Raw genomic sequence first — 9,621 nt, 5'->3', positions numbered from 1 at the left:
AGAAACAAGGTACAAGGCAAGATTGTCCAAGGAATCAGACAGGGAGCTGTCTAGCATCTCAGGTGGCACAGCAAGACACTGCAAAGGTTAAAAGTTCAGATTCAGACCCTGAAGCAGTGTGCTGTAAGTAAGTAGGTACTAGTGGCGAGGGAATTTAAAAATTCATTATTTTTATTAAGAGGGGTTTTAAATAGGGAATAGTGGGGTATTGTTATCAAACTGGACGATAAATAAGCCAACCAGTACAGACAATACACTGGCTTTCTCAGCATAACTTTGTCTGCTGCTACTTTATGTAGCAAGTTCACAGACTGTACATTTTAGCTGTTGCTACTGCCATGACTTTTCCTACCACCCACAACAATTACATTGTGGATGATAGGGATGAGCTTCGTGTTCGAGTCGAACCCATGTTCGACTCGAACATCGGCTGTTCGATCGTTCGCCGAATTGCGAACGTTATGGGCCGTTCGCGCTAAATTCGTGTGGCGCGTCACGGCCCATAATTCACTGCGGCATCGCAGTGCATTGCTGGCTGATGATTGGCCAAGCATGCACTATGACCCGCATGCTTGGCCAATCACAGCGCTGTCAGTAGAGAGAGCTGTAATTGGCCAAAGCCAGGGTGGCTTTGGCCAATTACGGCTCAGGGCATTTAGTACACACCCCACACTATATAAGGCCGCCTGCACGGCGGCCCTGTGTAGTGTGTGTTCCGGTGTGCTGAGAGATAGAGAGAGAGAGAGACAGTGTCATTTGATTTGAGTTAGATAGATTAGGCAGAACAGTCAGTCAGTTAGCTGCACTTACAGTGTATTGTGTATATATATGCATCCCAGGTGTTGCATATATATATATACACTGTATTCAGTTTAGCTAGATCCGTTCCTGTTATCTTCTATCTAGACTATTTACATTTAATGCAGTGCGTCCTGCTCACAGTGTTCAGCTAGATCCGTTCCTGTTATCTTCTAGACTATTTACATTTAGTGCAGTGCGTCCTGCTCACAGTGTTCAGCTAGATCCGTTCCTGCTATTTACATTTAGTGCAGTGCGTCCTGCTCACAGTGTTCAGCTAGATCCGTTCCTGTTAAATTCCTACTGACCGGCAGGCTTGTCTGGTTACAGTATATAAAGCTACCTGAAGAAAATTACAGGTGTTCTATTTGATCCTATTAGTACCACGGTCAGGCAGCTAGACTATTTACATTTAGTACAGTGCGTCCTGCTCACAGTGTTCAGCTAGATCCGTTCCTGTTATCTTCCTACTGACAGGCAGGCTTGTCTGGTTACAGTATATAAAGCTACCTGAAGAAAATTACAGGTGTTCTATTTGATCCTATTAGTACCACGGTCAGGCAGCTAGACTATTTACATTTAGTACAGTGCGTCCTGCTCACAGTGTACAGCTAGATCCGTTCCTGTTATCTTCCTACTGACAGGCAGGCTTGTCTGGTTACAGTATATAAAGCTACCTGAAGAAAATTACAGGTGTTCTATTTGATCCTATTAGTACCACGGTCAGGCAGCTAGACTATTTACATTTAGTACAGTGCGTCCTGCTCACAGTGTACAGCTAGATCCGTTCCTGTTATCTTCCTACTGACAGGCAGGCTTGTCTGGTTACAGTATATAAAGCTACCTGAAGAAAATTACAGGTGTTCTATTTGATCCTATTAGTACCACGGTCAGGCAGCTAGACTATTTACATTTAGTACAGTGCGTCCTGCTCACAGTGTTCAGCTAGATCCGTTCCTGTTATCTTCCTACTGACAGGCAGGCTTGTCTGGTTACAGTATATAAAGCTACTTGAAGAAAATTACAGGTGTTCTATCCCAGCTTAGTGCAGCTACAGGCCATTAGTATGTCTGGAAGGCCAAGAAGGAGAGGCAGACAGTCACAAGCCAATAAGAGAGGGCAAGCAGGCTCTGTGTCTAGTGCTGGTCGTGGAGACGGTGCATCCTCATCAGCACGTGGCCATGGGACACGCTTGGCCTTTTTTTCGGCAGCTGGCCATGTTGAGCCGCAACATGCGGAAGACTTGGTCGAGTGGATGACCAAGCCGTCCTCATCCTCCTCATCCTCTCTCACCCATGCCCAGGGTGCTTTGTCTGGCAAAGCAGCGGCCTCTTCCTTCAGCTCAATGTCATCAGTGACTCCTTCCCTAGCTCCACCATGTCCTCATGAGGATTCCCTCGAACTGTTTGACCACAGTGTTGGGTACATGCTCCAGGAGGATGCCCAGCGTTTGGAAGGCTCTGATGACGATACTGAGCTCGATGAAGGCAGTAACATGAGCGCGGACAGAGGGGGTGCCCAAGAAGGACAGCAATCTGGCAGTCATGCTCCCCCTGCTGCAGCATACTGCCAGGTTTGCTCCAGTGATGAGGAGGGAGGGGATGATGAGGTCACTGACTCAACGTGGGTGCCTGATAGGAGAGAGGAGGAGGAGGAGGAGGAGGAGGAGGAGGAGGAGGAGGAGGAGGCGGCAGCACATCACCAACGAGGCAGGATGCCCTCCAGGGGCCAGCCTAAGGGCAACACATTGACTGCATCACACCCCAAAGCTCCACATGTGCAGGGCGCTGCAGTCTCTGCGCGTTATTCAAAAAGTTCTTTGGTGTGGGCCTTTTTTGAGACGAGTGCATCAGATCGCACCGCTGCTATTTGCAACATATGTCTCAAGCGTATCTCGCGTGGCCAAAATATCTCCCGCTTGGGTACCACATGCTTGACCAGACATATGTTGACCTGCCATGCAGTTCGTTGGCAAGCGTATCTAAAAGACCCACACCAAAGAACAAAGAGGATCTCTCCTTGCTCCTCATCAGCTGAGATTTCCAACCCCACTAGACCTTCAGTCCTCTCTGAGACCTGCAGTGAGAGGAATGAAGGTGTAGAATTAGGTGTGTCACAGCCAAGTACTTGTGGGCAATCTGCTTTTGGTACACCGACGTCAGATTGTACCAGGCAAATTTCCCTGCCCCAGCTGCTGCACCGCCGAAAGAAGTTTGCTCCCAGCCATCCACATGCCCAGCGGTTGAATGCTAGCTTGGCAAAATTGCTAGCACTTCAACTGCTGCCTTTTCAGTTGGTAGACTCTGCCCCCTTCCGTGAGTTTGTGGAATGTGCGGTTCCTCAGTGGCAGGTACCCAAACGCCACTTTTTCTCACGGAAGGCGATTCCGGCTCTCTACCGGCATGTGGAAGGCAATGTCCATGCCTCGCTGGACAGGGCGGTCAGCGGTAAGGTGCATATTACCGCTGACTCATGGTCCAGCAGGCATGGACAGGGACGTTACCTAAGTTTCACGGCGCATTGGGTGACTCTGCTGGCAGCTGGGAAGGATGCAGGACAAGGTGCAGTAGTGTTGGAGGTTGTTCTGCCACCACGCCTCCAAAATGCTGATTGTGACACACCTCTCTCCTCCACCCCCTCCTCTTCTTCTTCCTCCATGGCCTCTTCCTCGGAACCAGCGGTGCTCCGTAGGCGTTCAAGGGGCTACGCAAGTACGCAGGCCAAAAGATGCCATGCGGTGCTTGAGCTGGTGTGCTTGGGGGACAGGAGCCACACTGGGGCAGAGGTTCTGTCAGCTCTGCAGGGGCAGGTTCAGAGGTGGTTGACGCCACGCCAACTTAAGGCAGGAATGGTGGTTTGCGACAATGGCACCAACCTCCTCTCTGCCCTCCGACAGGGACAAATGACCCATGTGCCCTGTTTGGCTCACGTCCTTAACTTGGTGGTGCAGCGGTTCTTGGGCAGGTACCCGGGCTTACAGGATGTCCTGAGGCAGGCCAGGAAAGTCTGTGTGCATTTCCGCCGGTCATATAATGCCAGTGCTCGGCTGACGGACCTCCAAAAGGAGTTTAACCTGCCCAAGAACCGCCTAATCTGTGACATGCCCACCAGGTGGAACTCAACGTTGGCCATGCTGCAGCGGCTGCACACGCAGCAGAGGGCCATCAATGAGTACCTGTGCGACTATGGCACCAGGACAGGGTCAGGGGAGCTTGGTTTTTTTTCCCCACGCCAGTGGGCCATGATCAGGGATGCATGCACTGTCCTGTCACCATTCGAGGAGGCCACGAGGATGGTGAGCAGTGACAGTGCATGCATCAGTGACACTGTCCCCCTTGTCCACCTGTTGGAGCACACGCTGCGTGGAATAATGGACAGGGCACTTGAGGCAGAACAGAGGCAGGAAGAGGAGGACTTCCTTAGCTCTCAAGGCCCCCTTTATCCAGACAGTGTTCCTGCGTGCCCGCCGATCACACAGGAAGAGGACGAGGAGGAAGAGGAGGAGGAGGAAGATTGTGTCAGTATGGAGGTGGAGCCTGGCACTCAGCATCAGCAGCAGTCTTTAAGGGATCAGTCCCAAGAAACACATGGACTTGTACGTGGCTGGGAGGAGGTGGCTGCGGACCATGTCGTTCTTAGTGACCCAGAGGACTCCGGACCGAATGCCTCAGCAAACCTACGCTGCATGGCCTCCCTGATCCTGCAAAGCCTGCGTAAGGATCCTCGTATTCGTGGTATCAAGGAGAAGGACCAATACTGGCTGGCAACCCTCCTTGATCCACGTTACAAGGGTAAGGTTGCGGACCTTATCTTGCCATCGCAGAGGGAGCAGAGGATGAAACATCTTCGGGAGGCCTTGCAGAAAGGTCTGTGCAACGCGTTCCCAGAGACTGGGAGGTTACAAACTCCTGTTTCTGGACAACGTGTTGCTGAGGCTTCGGTCAGTCAAAGAAGGAGCGGTGGAGAAGGTGGCCGTCTGACCGATGCGTTCAGACAATTTTTTGGTCCGCAGCCCCAAGGTATGATCGGTTCCAGCAACCATCGCCAGCGTCTGTTTTACATGGTGCAGGAATACCTAGGGGCAAGATCAGACTTGGACACCTTTCCCACCGAAAATCCTCTGGGTTACTGGGTCTTGAGGATGGATCACTGGCCAGAGCTTGCACAGTATGCAATTGAGCTACTGGCCTGTCCTGCATCCAGCGTTCTTTCGGAACGCACATTCAGTGCTGCTGGAGGCGTGGTAACCGATCACAGGGTGCGTCTGTCCACCGACTCGGTCGATCGGCTGACCTTCATAAAAATGAATGAGTCTTGGATCACCACCAGCTACCAAGCACCTGATGCTGATGTAACCGAATAATTTTTTTTGAAATCTCAGATCCCTTCAAAGACTGCCTATGCTGATGCTGAGTGACTATCCCTGAGTAATTATCCTCTTCCTCCTCAATCATCACGCTGATAGCTTGTAAGAACATTTTTGGTTCTGGGCGCCACCACCAGTGCCTAAGGCACAATTTTTCAGCCCCTGTTTAACAGGGGCGTGTAATTACAATTTTTGATGTAATACTTTGCAGCAGGGCTCGTTCCTGCATTCCAACTAGAGTGTCTGTGAGGGGTTGCAGTGTTGTGGCACCAGCACCAGTGCCTAGGGCCCAATTTTTCTGCCCCTGTCTAACAGGGGCGTGTAATTACAATTTTTGATGCAATACTTTGCAGCAGGGCTCGTTCCTGCGTTCCAACTAGAGTGTCTGTGAGGGGTTGCAGTGTTGTGGCACCAGCACCAGTGCCTAAGGCCCAATTTTTCTGCCCCTGTCTAACAGGGGCGTGTAATTACAATTTTTGATGCAATACTTTGCAGCAGGGCTCGTTCCTGCGTTCCAACTAGAGTGTCTGTGAGGGGTTGCAGTGTTGTGGCACCAGCACCAGTGCCTAAGGCCCAATTTTTCTGCCCCTGTCTAACAGGGGCGTGTAATTACAATTTTTGAAGCAATAATTTGCAGCAGGGCTCGTTCCTGCGTTCCAACTAGAGTGTCTGTGAGGGGTTGCAGTGTTGTGGCACCAGCACCAGTGCCTAAGGCCTAATTTTTCAGCTCCTGTTCAACAGGGGCATGTAATTACAATTCTTGATCTAATATTTCACAGCAGGGCCCTGTGAGGGCTTACAGTGTTGTGGCCACAGCAACACCTAAGGCCCAAATTTCTGCTGAGTATATAGGGCAGGACCCTACTTTCAAACATCTAACTTACAAACGACTCCTACTTGCAAACGGAAGGAGACAACAGGAAGTGAGATGAAATCTACCCCTAGGAAGGGAAATTCTCTCCTGTAAGAGTTAATATGGGAAAACAATTTCTCCTTTCCACTGATGCTTTCCAATCCTTGTTCCACAAAAAAACCCAAATTTTCAAAAAACATTTTTCATTGGGACAAAAAAGTGAGGTGAAATCTTCTGAAGAGGAGGAAAGACAGCAAAACAAATGTCACAGGGGTGATAACCCTTCCCTATGTTTTCCAAAAAGCTTAGAAAAGATTTTTTGGCTGGAGCTAAACACGTTAAAAATGTTCAAAATTACAAACAGATTCTACTTAACAACAAACCTACAGTCCCTGTCTTGTTTGCACCGCCTGTATACTGCTGTTCAGAGTATATAGGGCCTGGTGGCCCCACACCTTTCCTTATTTTAATTTGGGTGCGGGGTTCCCCTTAATATCCATACAAGACCCAAAGGGCCTGGTAATGGACTGGGGGGTACCCATGCCGTTTGTCTCACTGATTTTCATCCATATTGCCATGACCCGACATGACATTAAACCCGCAAGCAGTTTTAAATGAGATTTTTTCCTTTAAAAATGACATTTGGTGCAGGGACTGTTCTAAACATGGGAAACACGCGTCACTTTACAGGCATACTATAGACACCCCCCAGGTACGATATTTAAAGGAATATTTCACTTTTTTTTTTTTACTTTAAGCATCATTAAAATCACTGCTCCCGAAAAAACGGCCGTTTTTAAAAGTTTTTTTTGCATTGATACATGTCCCCTGGGGTAGGACCCGGGTCCCCAAACCCTTTTTAGGACAATACCATGCAAATTAGCCTTTAAAATGAGCACTTTTGATTTCGAACGTTCGAGTCCCATAGACGTCAATGGGGTTCTAACGTTCGTGCGAACTTTCGGTCCGTTCGCGGGTTCTGGTGCGAACCGAACCGGGGGGTGTTCGGCTCATCCCTAGTGGATGAGGTTGCACTGGAATGTTGTTTCTCAGTGTCACACCCACTGCCACTCTTCTGTATGTTTTTTTTTACATTATATTGACAGCCTGCATGGCAAATTGAGTGTCTGTCTGACATCCAAAGAATATATTTTGATAGGAACATATTTACCGTGTGCTAAAATACCTTTCAGAACAAGAAAGAAAATACAAGGACAGTATTTACTACACAGAGATATCAGTACTCAAAATTTCAATAAAAAAGCAGAAAGTGAATCTGAGTGATCAACCAGCATTCTATAGGAATGAATACAAATTCTACTGAGCATAGGCAGGCCCAATCTTGAAAGATCCCAGTAGTTGACTGTGAACCACCTAACAACCCACAGCGAAGATCTTTGTGAAACATGAACAAGTAAGTGGCTGATTTTGGTGACTTTTTGAGAGTAAGGAACAATATTTGCAGGGTTAGTATAATTAGGTATAACTGTCTTTTCAAGTAGAACTGCGGATAGCCCTGCAGCAATGAAAAAAAGCAGTTTGTTACAGACAAGACAAGAATGACCGATGTCCTCATACAACAAAATAAAGTTAATTACAAAAAGGAATTGATAATACAGTTCCATGGTTACATAGTTTATAAGGTTAAAAAAAAACACAGGTCCATCCAGTTCAACCTGTGGGTGGGTATGTGCAGTGCCGGGACAAGGTCATCCGGTGCCCAGGGCGAAGATGAAAAACTGTGTCAAACAAGAGGAAGAGGTGGGAGGGGAGCGCTGCAGCCACAGATCAAAGCGGTCTGTAGTGTGGCCTCTACTGCGCCCCCCTTCCTCCAGTAAATGGTCCCGCCCAGGGCATCCGCCCCTTCTGCCCACCCCTTGTACCGGCCCTGGGTATGTGTGAGTCATTTTTATTCCATAACAATTCTCATAGCCCTGTATATTCTGCTTCCTGGGAAAGACATCTAAATGTTTTTTGAAACTGTCAACAATTTCAGCTAGTATCACTTCCTGGGTTAGAGAGTTCCACATTTATTACTGCTCTAATAGTAAAGAACCCTTTCCGCAATCTAAGGTTAATTGAGAACAAAAAAATAAATAAAAATAAAATAAAAAGAGGGTGATTGCCCAAAAGGGTTTGCAATTAGAAGTAAAGCACATTTGCCTAACAGGCCCTAATCTTTCTCTATGCAGTCGGTCAGCTTTCTCTATCCTTTTTCTATACCAGCTTAATATAACATTCACACATGGCTGACCTTTTTTTAGAGAGTGGGCTCTTTTATTCAAAGGATCATAAACTCGCCAGGACTGTGAACTTCAAACCTATACAATTCACCATGATACCATGGTTGTTGTGAATCCAAACCTCATCCCCAATCAGCAAATATGTGGATACATGGGTCTGGTATGGATTTTAAATGAGGAACCCCACACTATAAAACACAAAGAAATAGCTTGGGATTCCCCTCAAAATCCAAACCAGACCCTTATCCAAACATGTAGCCTGGCAGACCAAGAAATAGGGTGGGCAATTGTGTGGTCTCCCTCTCCTGAACCATACCAGGCCATATGTCCTCAACATGGGGAGGGTACCTTGTCTTTGGGTAAGGATACCTATGGGGAGGGTACCCATGGTCTCTATGTTGATGAGGACAAGGGACTCTTCCCCACAATCCTGGCTCAGTTCATTGTGGGGTCTGTGGGTGGTGGGCTTACTGGAATTTAGAAGCCTCCTTTAAAAATGAGGAAGCCCCCAGATAACACTTACATCCCAATATGTGAATGAGTAAGAGGAACATAGTAAATGTAAATAGTAAATTAAGACACTGATACACTTTTTAAAAAATCCCCCAAAATATCCCTCAATGTAAATCCATCATCAATCCAGCGATCATGTCCCTCACCTGCTGCGAACGACAGCTCTTGGGCCCTGCCACTGAATGTAAACAAAGTGTGCTGTCATTGTCCAAATATTATCAGTCTCATCAAGGATAAGAGTCTGGTATGTATTTTTAGGGGGAATTTTCCATCACTTCTACTTGTGTGGGGTCTTCCACTAACATCTATACCAGAACCTCAGTTAGGATAAAGGTCTGGTGTAGATGGAGGGAGAACCCGACCGTTTTGTTTACAAACAGAATGAAGAAGGCAGGAGCTGTTATCTACCTGAAATGTAAACATTATTTACTTTGCAAATGTCAGTTTTGCTGTAGTAGGTTTTATACTTTGCATATACATTGTACTGCTGCACTACTTCACAGGCAGGTTCAGGGCATCACCCAGGCATGTTATTTAAGGGAATTTAGAATTTTTAAATGTAGTCCTTTATGCATTATTAAAGTCGCTGCTGTCCACCAAAATGTTTTTTGCTTTGCGACATGTCCCCCAGGGCAGCGTCCATCCTTCCATGCCATTTGTTTGACCATTCCATGCTTTTTAGCCTAGAAATGTTGTTTGGATCAGGGGAGTAGGTGCTGCACAGCGGTAAATTATTTGATAGGAAGAGGAGATCTTCACTTTACTGAGGACACATTTTGATTATTGCTGTGTTTTTGTAGTAGTGATAACAGATTTTGTTTATTATGCTCACCCTCTTGAATCCATAA

Source organism: Aquarana catesbeiana, linkage group LG02 (genome assembly GCF_042186555.1).
Source record: "Aquarana catesbeiana isolate 2022-GZ linkage group LG02, ASM4218655v1, whole genome shotgun sequence".
NCBI lineage: Eukaryota > Metazoa > Chordata > Amphibia > Anura > Ranidae > Aquarana > Aquarana catesbeiana.
The sequence above is the reverse complement of the archived record's forward strand: the minus strand, read 5'-3'. Positions refer to the sequence as shown.